Source organism: Aethalodelphis obliquidens, unplaced genomic scaffold, assembly GCF_003676395.1.
Source record: "Aethalodelphis obliquidens isolate GAN/ISIS:26980383/991018 unplaced genomic scaffold, ASM367639v1 scaffold101, whole genome shotgun sequence".
NCBI lineage: Eukaryota > Metazoa > Chordata > Mammalia > Artiodactyla > Delphinidae > Aethalodelphis > Aethalodelphis obliquidens.
The window spans coordinates 604,600-621,730 of record NW_020838045.1 but is presented as its reverse complement, the minus strand read 5'-3'; the positions used below and the strand labels follow the sequence as shown (position 1 = coordinate 621,730).

At 37.1% G+C, this 17,131-nt stretch overlaps 1 pseudogene; it reads left to right on the top strand.

Annotated features, from left to right (window-relative positions):
• The first annotated feature begins 2,270 nt into the window (after positions 1–2,270).
• On the top strand, positions 2,271–3,308 carry LOC113614656 (archaemetzincin-2-like; annotated as a pseudogene).
• The last annotated feature ends 13,823 nt before the right edge of the window (positions 3,309–17,131 follow it).

The window sequence follows — 17,131 nt, the reverse complement described above, 5'->3', positions numbered from 1 at the left end:
GAACAATTTTTAGATCTTACTGTGAACATATGTTTTCATTTCTCTGTGTTAAATACCTGGGAAAAGAAGAGCTGTGCTATATGATAGATGATATATGGTTATTTTTATAACAAATTGCCAGAAATTTTGATTATAACATTTCACACCCCCATCTATATTTGGTTTTGTCATTCTTTTAATTTTAGCCATTCTTCTGGGTATGTAATAGAAACTTATTGTGGTAGTGGACACATATTTTTCAAAGAAAATTCATGTCTGGTTTACAGGTGCCAAGTAGTTTTGTTTCCATACTTCAAAAGCTAGTACTGATCAGCCTTGTGTTTTTACCCACTCTGCTGCTTTTACTGTTGATATGTGGTTGGGAAAGAAGCCTTATAAGCCAAACAGCTTCAGGCCCTTCAATATTGGAGATGCCCAGCAGGATCCTTCAGAACAAAATCTGCTAGATTTTCTCAACAATTTTGTGTCCGCTCCCAATGTCCTCTTTCAACTGGGACCAAATTGTATTATATTTGGCATTTCCCAACATGATGATCGGAGCCTTTTCCTGTTTTAGTTATAAATGACGTTTTAGTCTCTAATTCTCATTGTTGTCACTAATTTGGGGGGAAAGTGAGAATTGTACATGGGCATTTACTTCATCATTTCCCCATCTTCTTTTAGGGAAATATTTAAAAGAAAAAGAATCAAGGTATATACAGTTTTTAAATTATGAAGCAACATTTCAAAAAGGCCTGTTGATTCCTAAATTCGTTTTTATCTTCATATTCTAGTAGTGAGAATGGACGTATCTGCAATTCATTTTCCATCACTATATTATTGAGTTTTGGATGATTTTGTTTTATTTTAATCTCTAATTGAAATTTCACCCCAAGCAGGGTTTTATTATTGAAAATTATAATGAGACTTTCCATGTAGTTGGCAGATTGGTTTCAAGGCTTTTTAATATTTTTTTCCTTCTTTTTTTTTTGGAAACAAGAACAGTCAGTTTCTAAGCTGACATGACAAAAGTTCCTACCAATTCCAATACACTGAAAATACAATTGAAGTAACTTGCTAGCCTGGGAAAAAAACTAAGTAAATGTGCATTATGATACTAACTTTTCATTTTTCAAGGCACAGATTAGAGTTTATGTCTAAAAGTTAATGTTCTGTTACTAAAAATTCTGATACCTAGGCAGTTTTCTAATTCAAAAGGCCAACTGGCTGTCAATGCTTGTTCTGAAAAAACACCATTCAGGATCCAACAAGCTTCTCCTCCCTTCCTTCCTCCCTCCCTCCCTCCTTTCCTTCCTTCCTCCTTTCCTTCCTTCCTCCTTCCTTCCTTCCTCCACCCCTTCCTTCCTCCCTCCTTTTTTTCTCCCTCCCTCCCTTTCTCTCTCTCTCTGTCTTTCATATATTCTTTCTTCTTTTCTTCCTATTTTCCTCTCTCTTTTTATTTTTTTATGGCTTGCTTCCACATGTAGGCCCTGGAGGAACTCTAATGATGTTCAAAGGTAACAACTTGATTTAAAAAAAAAATCTGGCAGTGGATGGGCTCTCTTCTGGCCTAGTGGCAGGTGAAGGCACCCTCCTCCATATCACTTCTATGAACACATTTCAATGCGCTGGTCCTTGTAAACCTTGTGGTAGGGCAGCTGTTTAACCCATTCAAGCTGTAGAAATAACAAATACCAACCAAATGAGAACATTCAAAGGCTATTTAGTCAGAGCTTGCTATAGCAGGGGAGTCAGCCACTGTCACTAGAGTTTTGGCAAAGATTCAAAAGCAGGCAGAGGAGTGGGAACACTTTATAGTAGAAAAAGGGGAAGGCTTCAGGTATGCCCTCCCTGACTGGACAGAGATAATGGTCTGAATGCCTACAAGTCTGACAAATAGACAGAGGCTGGCTTCCTGGGCTGGTTACTATAGATAATGAGTTGATTTCCTGGGCTGGTTGCTGCAGGTTGGGGGTCAGAGCTTTATTTTTATGTATGGCCTGGCCATTGTCTATTTGTATATTCAGTCTCTCCAAACTGAAGGGTTGAAAACATTGTTTAATGGGTACAGAGTTTCAGTTTTACAAGACAAGAAAAGTTCCAAAGATGGATGTTGGTGATCATTGTACAACTACATGAATATACTTAATACCACGGAACTATACTCTTAAAAATGGTTCAGATGGTAAATTTTCTGTTATGTGAATTTTAGCACAATTTTTAAAAAATTGGAAAAAAAAAAGAGAAACCTCTGCATAGGAACACAGTATGAATGGAACATTCCTGTCATTATGCAAACAATGCATAACTCTGAACAGACATTACAAACAGCCTTCGTCTCAAAGATTCCAGTGCTTATGTTGTAGTATAAGAACTGAGAAGGCGGGGAACAGCTATGAAGAAAGACTTTCAGCCAGAGAATGATCTCTTTGGACCCATTACCTTGCATTCACACTCAGATTGGATTGCCTCCCATTCTGAGCACCTCTCCTGAAGCCTTTGAACAGTTTATCAATAATCTCTATGAAGAAATGTAATATTTATATGCAGCCCATTGGAACTCTAGGGAACACCAGAATTATCAGAGAAGAACATGTTAAAGAGCTCAAGGGCTACCGTGAAATATTTTTCTGTGGCCTGCCAGTAAAACTTGTAGAAAAGTTTCCTGTTTCTGCAAACTTAGTGTTCCTTTAGATTCCGTGACAACACACAAAACCTACAAATTCATATGGGGCTTTTTTTTTTTTTGGCCACACCACATGACATGCGGAACTTCCCTGACCAGTGATTGAACCCATGCCTCCTGCAGTGGAAGCACGGAGTCTTAACCACTGGACCACCAGGGAAGTCCACAGGGGCTTTCTTAAGTGCTTAAAAACAAAGAAATCTTCAAATGTCTTCTGTATCATGGGCATAACAATGATTTGTCTTTCCCCGAGAGACTCCTGAAATTTTGTCTTTGGACAAGGCTTTTTGGCAGATGGCACAGGAATAGTCAGCTTTGCCAGATATGGCAGTGATATTTATTTTTCATACTGTGAATGCAAAGTTAAAAACTTGAAAAGAAATCTTCAAGTGACTCTTCAATTTTTAATAACTATTATACTCCTGAAATCTTGGGTATTTTGCTACTTCAATCCTGTAAGTGTTGAATCCATGAAATTGGACACAAATTTGGACTCTGACATTACCATTGGCTGGTGAGTCTAATGCAAGGCTCTAGCCACCTGGAAGAACCAGACCATGGGCTTCTAGACATTTGCCCCATCTACTTAGGTAAGTTACAGTGTGCCATTCATGTCAATATTGTAGAACGATTTGGAGAATAGGTGAGCTAGATTGATGATGCATCTACCAATACACCTGGAGTAACTGAAACATAAATTTGATAATACTTGTGGAAGCCCTTGAGAAATGCAGTGAATGTATAATGAAATGGTTTTCTGCTCTCCAAAATAAAAACTTTCAAATAGTGATAATTAAAACGAAATGCTTATACATTAAAAAAAAAAAATCTGGAAACTGCTGAAAAATAATTTATATATAAAATTTAATCTGATTGCATCCTTTTATTTAATGGTCTCTGTTTGCTTTCTATCATACCATCACTAGAAAAGCTGTCTGATGTGCACGGTTTATTTTATTTTTAAATTTAATTGAATTTAATTTTTTATTTTAATTTTTTATTTTTGGCCGAGGCACACAACTTGTGGTATCTTAGTTTCCCGGACCAGGGATCAAACCCGTGCCCGCTGCAGTGGAAGCGCAGAGTCCTAACCACTGGATCTCCAGGGAATTCCCAATGTGCACAGTTTAAACAGTGCTACTATGCAAGTCTTCAGACAAGGAATGTCTAACTTGAAGTCTACACACTAGGTTTATAAATAACTGTATGATTTTACTTGTTGATTAGTGCTGGGTTAGAATATGAGGATTTTTTTCTATAAAAAATAAATATCAAGGACAAGTATACCCATACATTTCAGGGTGTGAGGCATTAGCAAAGAGATAGAAATTTGGACACTTTATATCCACCTCCTGAAAGAACGGACCCAGCTAAAAGAAGAGATACTCTCGTGGAAAAAGGAGAATCATTGGTAATTTGAGACTAGGGTCTTTGAGAGATGGCCTAGGTGCAGATGAACTGGATCTCTAGGGAAGAACAGACTGGGTGAGCACCCACACGCTTGAAAGCATAATGTATTGCAGCGGGGCTTTGGACATGTTGAGGGTGATGAAAAAGATGCAGTTGGTCCTGCGTATCTGCGTATTCAACCAAAGTCAAAAATATTGAGGGAAAAAATTCCAGAAATTTCCAAAAAGCAAAACTTGAATTTGCTGTGTGCTGGCAACTATTTACATAGTATTTACAACGATTTACATAGCATTTACATTGTGTTAGGTATTATAAGTAATCTAGAGATTATTTAAAGTATATGGGAAGATGTGTATAAGTTATATGCCAATACTATGCCATATTATATAAGGTACTTGAGCATTCGAAGATTTTGGTATCCTCGGGAGAGTCCTGGAGTCAATCCCCTGTGGATACTGAGGGGCGACAGATATTTGAGACCATAAGAAAGACATAAGTTGAGACGTTCAAAAGAGACCTGAGATGTATACAAAGATACAAAGAAGTAAATTGTACCAATATCTGCAGATGCAGATCAGTTGAACCAGAAAACTAACATGATACTCAAATACAACAGCCAGTCCAGGACACCTTCAATTACAATGGATGGACATAGTTGATATTTTCAATTCCCACCCTGAGTTCAGAGAGAAAATCTTTTGAAAACTGAGAAAATGAGATTTTATTCCAATTCAAGACAGTACCCCTGCAGTTGTGTCAGAAAAAGGAACTGCAGTTTTGGAGTTACCCCATCACTACCATCCTCCCCATAGGATGTCTCAAATAGACATGCACAGAATTAGGTTTAATTATATACTTCTCCATAACTGTGTCAATGGTGGCAGTCAAACAAGTTTGGATTTTTAAGACTCACAAGACCCCAAAAGACAAGATTTACAAGTCTACCATTTATTGCAGGGAAAGGAAACAATAAGTCAAAGTTTTAGTTAGGATATGCATCACAGCCACAGGCTACCTCACAGCAAGAGTTTTGAAAGGTTGGAAGCAGGCTCCAATTGTCCTGCTTTTTTTTTGGACCAGGAATCATCAGCATTTGCATACAACCAGTGATCTCAGGATGGAGTCTTGGCCAGAGCTTCTTACAGCTTTCTGGTCATATTAATCCTAGCTGACCAGCCCCAGTGGCAGAGCCCTTGTGCAAACCATCAGTACTGCTGCTGTTATCAGGTGTAAACCATCTATCAGGGGCAAACCATCAATCTCACTTTATAAACAGTGCTGGCAAGCTGGCACAAAACATGCTGAAACTTGCCTTGGACCCATGTTACAAAACAGTACTATTAATCATTATATTTCTTTGATCCTGGGTCAGTACCATGCAGATGCATCCCATACTTGAGCAAAACATCTCAGGCCAATTCCAGGCCTGTTGGAATTAACCCTCAGAGCACAATAACCAAGAACAGTCTTTTTGTTTCTAATTGATCATTTCAATTACCCCTTTTGTCCATTAATACCAAGCTTCAGTCCTCTATCTTGGTTGTCTTTCAGGGCAGCCTCCTGTGCCTCCATTATCTCATTTTATAATTGTGATTTATTGTAAGAAATATATTTGGTCTTTGACCCCACTCCTGGCACAGACCCCTTAAATCCCTTGGAATTCCCTGGGATAATATTGATTTAAATGTCTTTTGTTATGTTAATAAGGTGACTTTTGAAAAGCCTTGAGGTAACTTAAGGATGGGGGCTGGTTGCTAGGGGAACCAACATGGTGGGGAGGGGCGAGGGAGGGAAGATTAGAGGGTTGGAACTTTCAGTCCCTCTCTTCAACCTCCAGAATGGGAGAGGGGCTAGACATTGAATCAATTGCCAAAGTCCAATGATTATTTTTTCTTTATTCTTTTTTTTATTGAAGTATAGTTAATTTACAATGTTGTGTTGGTTTCAAGTGTACAGCAAAGTGATTCAGTTACACATATATGTATATATTCTTTTTCAGATTCTTTTCCATTATAGGTTATTACAAGATAGTGAGCATAGTTCCATGTGCTATACAGTAGGTCCTTGTTGTTTACCTATTTAAATATAGTAGTGTGTCCCTGTTAATCCCAATCTCCTAATTTATCTCTCCCGCCACCCCTCCTATCCCCTTTGGTAACCATAAGTTTGTTTTCTATGCCTGTGAGTCTATTTCTGTTTTGTAAATAAGTTCATTTGTATCATTTTAAAAGATTCCACATATAAGTGATATCATATGATATTTGTCTATCTCAATCTGACTTACTTCACTTAGTATGATAACCTCTAGGTCCATCCATGTTGCTGCAAATGGCATTATTTCATTCCTTTTTATGGCTGAGGGATATTCCATTGTATATATATATACCATCTCTTCTTTATTCATCTGTTCATGGACATTTAGGTTGCTTCCATGTCTTGGCTATTGTAAATAGTGCTGCTATGAACATTGGGGTGCATGTATCATTTCGAATTAGAGTTTTCTCTGGGTATATGCTCAGGAGTGGGATTGCTGAATCATGGTAGCTCTGGTTTTAGTTTTTTAAGGAACCTCTATACCATTCTCCATAGTGGCTGTACCAATTTATATTCCCGCCAACAGTGTAGGAGGGTTCCTTTTTCTCCACACCCTGTCCAGCATTTATTATTTGTAGACTTTTTAATGATGGCCATTCTGACTGGTGTGAGGTGATACCTCATTGTAGTTTTGTCTTGCATTTCTCTAATATTAGTGATAATTGCCAACGTCCAATGATTTAATCAATCATGCCTATGTAGTGAAGCCTCCATAAAACCCCCAAACGATGGGGTTTAGGGAGCTTATGGGTTGATGAACACATGAAAATTCAGGGAGAGAGGTAGGCCTGGCAAGAGCATGGAAGAGCTATGCCCCCTCCCCATGCCTTACCCTATGTATCTCTTCCATCTGGTCATTCCTGAGTTATATCCTTTTATAATAAACCAGTGATCTAGTAAGTAAAATGTTTCTCTTGAGTTTTGTGAGCTGCTCTCACAATTAGTCGAACCTGAGGAGGGAGTCTTGGGAACCTCTATCTATAGCCAGTTGGTCCCAAGAACAGGTAACAACCTCAGTTTGTGAGTGGCACGTGAAGTCAGGAAGGGTGGAGTCTTGTAGGGCTGAACCCTTAACCTGTGAAATCTCATGCTATCTCTGGGTAGGTAGTGTCGGAATTGGAGTTGAAGTGTAGGACACCCACCTGGTATCTGGAGAATTACCTGGTGCTGTGTGAGAAAACTCCTCTCCACACATTGGAAATTGAGTCTCAGAACCATTTTAATAATATTATCATAGTATTTTTTCGTTTGCTTATTTTTCAAAGTACCTTTTGCTAATCCTTCTTCAGTACTCCACGAGCTCAGTAAAATGTTTTTCAATATTATTTTCTATATAGGCAAAAGTGTTAGATAACTTCCTAGTCTCTCACTCTTGAATTATTATTATTTATTGTGCTTTCTGTTTACTGGTTTCTTTCTTACTTAGTTTACTTACATACTTTCCTGAAAAATAGAACATGAGAGGGCTTCCCTGGTGGCACAGTGGTTGAGAGTCCGCCTGCCGATGCAGGGGACACGGGTTCGTGCCCTGGTCCGGGAAGATCCCACATGCCGAAGAGCGGCTGGGCCCGTGAGCCATGGCTGCTGAGCCTGCGTGTCTGGAGCCTGTGCTCCGTAATGGGAGAGCTCACAACAGTGAGAGGCCCATGTACCGCAAAAAAAAAAAAAAAACAGCATGAGAGAAAAGTGGTATGAGTTATTGTATGTCAAAAATATCTTTGTTTTCTTTATCCTTGATTGACAGGTTGGGCTGAATTTAGTTTGCAACAACTGTCCCTCAAACTTTTTGTTTCATTTTCTTCTAGTTTCTTTGTTGCTATTGAGAAGTTCATTGCCATCCTATAGGAAAAGGTCCCTTTTTTTCACTCGAAAGCATTATGAGTATTTTCTATAAGCCATATTCATTTCTCTTATCCAATTGTTTTGGTTATTACCTCCAAAGCAATATTAATTAGTAGTACAGACCATGAAAACCTTTTTTCTTCAACATAACTCTTAGTGGAATGCTTTCAGGTGTCCCCATTAATCACATTAATCATAAAATCAACTTTGTCCTCACACAAATGCTTTCCTATTTCACCATTGATGCCATGTAATTGGTGATCCTCTTTAATATGGTTAATTTCTACATTCATGCCCTGCCTCCTATCTGCTCTCATTTCTCTGCAAGATGCTGTCTGATTTACTTAGTTCAGCATTTGGGTCTTTAACCTTTTCCTCTACAAACCAGTAGTGTTTTTAAACATTTGAGTTTCTCATATTAATTTTTTTTAAAAAAGCTCCTTGTTCTCAAGATGTTCTTCATGTCTCTCTTTATTGAACATGTTAAACACACTTGCAGTATCTGCTTCAAAAAATCCATCTATTTTCAGTCAACTACATTCTAGTCTCTATTCACACTCCTGCCAATACTCTTGTCAAGAACATCAACAGCTATCTTGTTGATAAAGCCAACTTTTCAAACTTTATTTTATTTGATAAAACATAAGTATTCCAAAATGTTGATCATTTTCTTTTCCTTTTAAAAAACTCTTCCTTCAGTTTTTTATCACAACATATTATTCTGTTTTCTTTCTATAAATTCTCGTTGCTCCCTTTTGGGGTTTTTTTGTGGATGAATTTTATTCTGCCCATCCCTCGAATGTCGGAGTTCTTTGGGTTTCAGTTCTAGGCTATCTCCTTTGCTTAAGTGGACAACCCTCACTTTGGCAGTTCCACTACTCCCAGGACTTTATAGGCCATCTGTCATATAGCTAACATATAAACTAACATTTCCAAATTTTTACCTCCAGCCTTTGTCTTCATCTTCAGGGGCAAGAAGCTAATAGCCTTATAGATATTTCCACTTGTATTTCTTATAGAAGCCTCAAACTGTTTGTATCCAGCTACTATCAGAACTGTTCCTCACAAGTCTCTCTATCTTATTGAATGATAAATTCAGTTACCCTAATAATAAAATTATGCATTTTTCTTAACTGTTTTCTCTACCTTATGCCCAGTTTCCAATAAATCACCTAGTCTGTTGATTATACATTTTAAATATCTTTATAAATCTTTCTTTTCTCAATATTTACTGCCCAGAAGAAACCAACATCCTTCTCATGAGCTGACTACTCATGACCAGATTCAAACTGAGATTTAAATCTCTTCTTGAAAATTTTCTTCGTGTCTGGCTTAGGTTGCTCTCCTGTTTTCTTAAGCACCACAGACATCTGTGTATAATTACAGTGTATTGCACTGAATGGCAAATATTGACTTATTCATACTTTCCACTAGGTTATAAACTTTGTGAATGACTGAATCTTTCTTGCTAGTCGTTGAAAAACTAGCAACTAGCAAAAATGGCAATATAGTGCACTCAATAAAAATAGCTCAAATTAATTAAAGAAAACATCTTAAGTGATTTATTAGGTGGTGTCATTGCCAATGATTATCATAGTCCAAAAGAGACAGAACATATTATATTTCCTTTAAAAAATTCTCCTGGGGGAAAAAACTTCAAAAAATGAAGAGGAGAAATTCTTAATATTATTGGGAAATCTAGTAGCCAATATGTCTTTAAATTTTATTTTTGTTTAGTCATAAGTCCATACAAAATTTTCATTATTTATTTTCTAATTAAGGCAAATTTAATATCAATGTAGTCTTTTTGACCAGACCTATTACTTAGATTTAAATGAGAGCATACTCACGGTCAATTTTGGCAAATTGAGATGCTGAGTTTCATTACGTATGCAATTGAATGTGAAGAAATCCAATTCATTCCAGGTGCCATCTTTAGGAATAGACAGTGATTGCCTTTACTGAAGATTGTGTGCTCCTTATATTTATTTATTTATTCATATTTCAGAGTATGCGTATATTGTGGTTGATTACATTAACTTCCTGATCCCTCACCTCTGCCTATATCCATGCACTTTTCTGTGTTTTTTGTAGCCTCCTGGCTCTTAGCTTGCTTTGGCCTAAGGGATATTAGCATATGTGATGTTAAGCAGAGACTTGAAATGAGCTTGCACATTAGGTTATGCACTCTCTTGTGCCTCTGTTATTACCATGAAAACATTCCTGACCTAGTCTACTGGAGGATGAGAGACATTTGGGCACAGCCAAGTCACCCAATACACCCCAGCCAAAGTCAGCCTAGATCAGTTGACCACCAGATCACCTCAGAACATGTGAGTGAGGCCCGTCAAGATGGGCAGAGCTGCTTAGCTGACTTCCAGTGGAGTGTGTGCACAATGAGTGTTTACTGCTGTATGCCACTGAGGTTTTGTAGTTGTTTGTTGTGCAGAAAAAGATAACTGGTACATTGCAATCATTTCTATATTCAAAGTTCATTCAGAGTAGTTTCTGAAGAAACATTAAAAAGTTACTCTTATGTAAGTGGCAAACTTGAAATCAGTTTCTTTAAATAATTGAACAAAGTGATAAAAAATATTCTGACCCTGTCAATAAACCATAAACAATAGAAATTGAAGGAGTATTTAATAGTACAAAATCTCTCTTTGAATGTATTGAACATCCCTTTTTCATTACTTTGGCTCTAAAGCAGGAGCCAGGTGGCAGAAACAATGTTACCTGTAAAATATTTCCTCTTCCTGGATCCAGGTGACTTCATTTACCTTCCTCTTTTGCATTTTGGCTAGACTTGTATACTTGAGTTTTTACCTATAACGATATGAGAGAAGTGATGTGTTATTTATGGTTCAAGGCAATTAAGGATGGGTATGGGTTCTCCATGTTCACTCTCTCTCCCTCATGTACAGCTGAAAGTGAATAAATTTTAGTAGTGGGTTTTTTCAAAAAGAAATCCAGATCCACAATGCACTTTTGAGGGAGAGTCACCAGGCAGAACCAATGGATCTGAATTGGACTATGACATGAGCAAGAAGTAGACTTTGGTCTATTTGTGTATTGTGGCCATTAACATTAATTATCCTAAATAATACAAGGTTACATTCTCAAAATCCTTTAAATACTATGCAGGTGAATGTTCTAGGTATAAAATTGTACTCATTATCTACTGCTGCATAATATATTTACCCCAAAACTTAGTAACTTGAAACAACAGTATGGATTATTTCATAGTTTCTGTGGGTCAGGAATTCAGGAGTGGCCTCAGTAGGTGGTTTTGTCTTAAGATCTCTCATGAGGTTGCATTCATCAGGTTGGTTGGGGCTGCATTCGAATGCATTCGAATCCAGTCATTCGAAGCTGGAAGATACGCTTCCAAGCTCACTCGTGTGGTTGTTGGCCAATTCCACTTCCTTGCCGTGTGTGTGTCACTCCATGAGCTTCTATGGAGAGCCTTCACGACAAGGCAGCTAGCTACTCCCATAACAAATGATTCAAGAGAGAAAATGCCACAGTCTTTTATAATTGAATCTCAGAAGTGCTGTACCATTACTTCTTCTGTATTCTACTGGTCATACAAGGCAACTCTGATACAGTGTGGGCATGAATACTGGGAGAAGGGGATCCCTGGAGAATATCTGAGCATCCCTGTAGCTACCACAAACACAATAGAGAATGGGGAGGCTTGAGATGAACTGGTGAGTGAATGCCCTACTCAAGTAATTCTTTTTATACTTTTTAGAATACTGTATGGGTCAAAAAAAGCAAATCTGTGGGTCTCATTACAACTGGAAGGAAATACTCTTTTAAAAACACTGTATGTATCCAGGGAAAAGGTGGGTAACAGGATGTTTCAGTGAAAGAGAAAATGATATACTATTGTAATATGTGTTATTTTCAAGTTGTATCAAGAGAGAAAAGAGAAAATGTCCTTTCTGTGTATCTTTGACTTGAAATGGTAAGATCTTCTTTTATTTCAGTTAGTGTTGAGGGGCAGGTGGTATAATTGTTTCAAGCTGAGTACTTAGTAGCTATCATTATAGGCACATTAAGATAATGTAAAAATGTAATTTGCATAAAATGTCATTATAATAATCTTTAAGTCATTTTGCCCACTGTAAAGAGGATCCAAAAGAAAGCCACATGGGTAAAATTTTAATTTTTACTGCTTGTTTAAAAAAAAACATAAAAATTGTAGTCATACCTTGATTCTCATGAATGTACACTAGGTCTCCCATTTTTAGCCATATATTCAATATTTGCCAAAAAAAAAAAAAAGTAGGAGTTGGAAGAACATAACTATAAAAATAATTCCCAGTACGTGGCTCACCAATTGAGAAAAAAAGAGGTGGGTGGAATATTAAGGAATATAAAAGGAAAACAGTATATATTATAATTTCTGGAACTTGGAGAAAATAGAGGTGCATTTCTAACATAGATTAAGTTAATGGCATCTCTAATTGATAGAGACAGAAGGAAGAATTCAGAATCTGAGGAGAGAAAGGCAAGAAAATTGGAAAATAGATTTTGTTCTATTTTAAATGTCACAATTTTTTTTCAGCTTACATATAGATCCCACATCCTTATTATTATGGATGTGTGGTGTGTATGATCTTTAATCACACAGTTAACAGTAAAACATATATATGCTTATCTTTCTATTGTGACAGAGTTCATTTTCATGTTTTCTAGAGCAATTACCAAAACTCTGTATTAGAAAAACTCTCATGGCAGATGAAGAAAATGAATTATAGCTCATATTGATATTCCCCAAAGGGAGTCCTATTAAAATGGAAATGACCATTGAAGATGTCCAGATTAGGTAAAAATACTGGATGATAAAAAAGGCAGCATCATGGTTTTTATTTGGTATAATGAATAACTACTTCAAACTTCTGTAATGGTATCTTGGCTGTCAATAATGGCAGAAGAGCTATTCAATAAAACAGAAATTTTAAGATATCTAACATATACCTGTTTAGGTGGAAATCAGAACAGATGGTTTTAGAAATCAGTATATAGTGTTGATTTTATGCTCTATAAGCATATAATATTGACTCCACTTTCAACTTTTCATAACAGTTTGTGGGTCATCGTTAGGGTATGGGGACAGAATACTGATCTCGGACTTGACCTAGACCTGGAGCTCCTATTTTTGGCTGTGCAATATCTGGTGATCTGAGGCTCAAATCAGCAATTGTGAAATGAAGGTAATGAGGCTTGCCTCAAAGGACAGTTGTGAGAGTTAAATGCTTATTAACACATATCTCCAACCTATACTGGAAAACAGTTTTTCTCCTTTTCTGCTTTATTTTCCTTCCTTTCTACCATTTTGTGCCTCTGTCACTGCTGCTGTCATAGGACTAGTATCTAAACAGTTCCTGCACTTATAGCCTACTTATAGTCTGCTGTTTCTGATATGCTGGGCACTGAGAATCAAAGTTAAACAAAAAGCAAACTATCTGAGTTGCTTGTTGGAATTTTTGCATTAAATAAATAAGACTGTAATTTAAAGACTCTGGTGTAAAACAGGAGGCAATAATTGTGCAGTAAACTGGTAGCCTTGTTTGGAATGATCTGGATCATCTACTATTTATTTATCTCCTGGTTCCTGCTGAGTTCCAGAAAGATGAAATCTAAGAAGTGTGAAACAAGAATAAATGAAATGTTATAGTATTGTGGATATGTGGATATTATATATGAATATATAAATATATTTTGGGATATATAAAATGACACAGCTCTTCCCTAGGTAACAATATGTCCATGTGGAGTTTGCTTACTATTTCTCAAATCTAATGCCTTATCTCATGTCATTCTCACATCTGAATGGTCTCAAGAAAAATAAAGCAAATTTTACTTCTAAAATAATTCCCAGATACTGCCACACTAAAGTTCCAGTATAATATTTGTGTCATCAATAATAGACTGAAATGTACAAGATGTTTAATAAATATTCAATCAGGTAAATAGTGTAATATATGTATTGCTGAAAACCCCTTCCATTGTCTCCTTTAGCTCCTGTGGATAGCAGTGTCAGAGAATGTAATACAGTGCCCCATACAGGGTGATTTTCTTGAATGTCTCCCACACTAATCTGTAAATGCCTTTAAAGTGCAAATCACATCCCGTTCTCCTTGCATTCCAGATACTAGCATAAGACTGATATTTAGTAGTTCTCAATAAATATTTTTGAATGGATGAATCAAAGATGAGAGCAAAGAGGAGGGATGACTAAATACAGCCAAAAGTAGTGAGAGAAAAATTCGCGTATAGTATTAACACTTAATGTCTCTCTCTCATTTTGATTTTTTGTTAATTGGATTTTATTTTCTATTGTTTACAAATTCATTTAGGAATAATTAACATATCATTGATGCCACCTATTGTAAGTGTTCAATTCAATCATTTTTGGTAAATCTGTGCAGTTGTGAATCTATCACTACAATCCACTTTTAGAACATTTCCATCACATCAAAAAGTTTCCATTTTCCCTTTTGCAGCCAATCCTCACTCCCACTCCCAGCCTCAGGCAACTAACTACTCATCTACTTTCTGTATCTATAGTGTCTTTTTTTTATTTTCCTAAAAATCTCATATAAATTGAAAAAACAAGCTATAGTCCTTAGTGACTGTCTTCTATCACTTAGCATAATGTTTTCAAGATTCATCCATGTTGTAACATGTATCAGGATTTCATTCTTCTTTTGCTCAAATATATTCCATTGTATGTATATATCACCTTTTGTTCATCCCTTCATCTTGGTTTTGCAGACCTACCCTTTTTTGGGTTTAATCTTTCTTTGAGCTCTGATAGTTTTAGGAGTAGTTCCTGAGTCTGGCTGGCCCCAGCTCCTGGAAGGAGCCTTTTTATAAGCTTCCCAAGAGGCTTTCTGGTTTTCACACTTAGCTTTTAATTGTCAATTAATCACTCTACGCCTCTTTTAAAAACTTTTCTCCGAGTGTCAATTATATTTAACATTATCTATTTCCACTGTCTTTTTAAAAAATTATTATTATTATTATTTATTATTATTTTATGGCTGCATTGGGTCTTCATTGCTGCGTGTGGGCTTTCTCTAGTTGTGGTGAGTGGGGGCTACTCTTCGCTGCGGTGCATGAGCTTCTCATTGCAGTGGCTTCTCTTGTTGCAGAGCACGGGCTCTAGGCGTGTGGGCTTCAGTAGTTGCAGCACATGGGCTCAGTAGTTGTAGTGCACAGGCTCTAGGGTGCGCGGGCTTCACTAGTTGTGGTGCAAGGGCTTAGTTGCTCCGCGGCATGTGGGATCTTCCTGGACCAGGGCTTGAACACTTGTCCCCTGCATTGGCAGGTGGATTCTTAACCACTCCGCCATCAGGGAAGTCCCTCCACTGTCTTTATAGAAACTACTCCCTTCACTTTTCTCAAATGCCTGATACACAATCACACCTACTCATTCATTTCCTTTCACTAGAATACCACCCCAGTTAACCATAGTTAAAGTTTTTTTAATTTCACTGTTACCTGTTCCAGGGAATATGTGTGCTCTACATACCAATAGTGATGGAGTCGTCATTGCCAGCTGAACAGTTGAAGATCCTATCTTAGTATTTGGTCTCTCGGACCACTCCTGGCCCAACTATCAATGGTGGGTTCTCCAAGAAGCAGACTCTAAGATGAAGATTAGTGTGCAAAAATTTTCTTAGGGAGTGCTCTTGGCATCAACATCTGTCAGAAGGAAGTAGAGGAAGCAGGATTTGTCAGAAGGGGAGGTTGGGCTGTGATGCAGTGTCAATGAAAGCTTCATACAACTGAATGGAGCTCTGAAGCTGAGAGGGATGGCCCTGTAAAGTTGTCCAGAGTTGAAGCAAGGGAAGCATACCCTTGTATTGATCGGTGAGAATGACTTTGAGCAAGATAACTCCATCAGTGGAGACAATTCTTAAGGAGGGCTCCTCTTCTAAGAGTAAGAGATTAGGGTTGTCTATTAACACTGCTCATTGCAGCTGGGGGAATAAATGCTTCAGTCCTGAAGGGGAATCCAGATGGTATATCACAGCATCATAGAATCAAAAGGATTTTCTCACTGATGACATGAAGGGCATAAGGTAAATTGAGGCATGAATCCAAGGTTTTTGGCCTGAGCAACTAGAAGGATGGAGTTGTTGTTAACTGAGACGGCAAAGGCAATAAGTGAAGTTTTCTGAGGGGGATTTCAGGAATTTAGTTTAGGCCATGTTGTGTGTGACATGTCAATTAAACATCCAAGTAGATATGTCACGTTGACAGTTGGATATATAAGACTGTCAAAGACTCAGGATGATTTTATGAATAGCTGCCAGTATTTTTCAACTGCACTTTCCCGTTCTTGTGTTGTTGTTTTGTTTTCTGGTGACCTTTGAAAATATTTTCAATCAACTTCCTTAGTACAAGTACCTGGTTGTTCCATTTACTGAAATCTTGGACATCTAAGCATAACTTTTTTTATATTTTCACACTTGAATGGCAACTTGAGTACATATTAATTCCTGTGGAATGCGAAAATGCCCTTATTACTTTTTTCATGCATAGGTATTTATGACTATTTCTAGACTATTTCTCTTCACTTCAGCTGTAGTGTATTGTCATAGAACCCATGCTTTAGTTATTGTTTGTAGATTCATGCTCGAACATAATCAACAGCAAAAATCTACCTACACCCTGTGTTTTAAGACGCTCAGAATGTGTTGATTGATTTTGGCTTTTTCTCAATCACTGAGGCCAATAAGAACTTACTTATTAAGATGGGGCATCTGCTGATATTTAAAAAGCTCAATAGTATTCTTGGTTAATATTTTGTCCCAATTATACAGATTTATTTAGGATGGTTAATATCAAATCAGCTGTTAACATTTTTGTCTTATCTCTGTTGTTATAAGAAGTCATATAAAATACTTCTGGCCTTAGAATATGTTCTTTTCTTATTTTTTGGTTTCAAACACTACTCTTGTTGGGCAGTTAGGAATAAGACTAGTAAATCTTTCAGTCACTCAAATATCTTAATATCAACCTAGAATTTTTAATTTGTGTATTAAAGATGAATAGAGGTTTATCACATAGATAGTGGTAAGGAATACAAGTAGCAAAGAA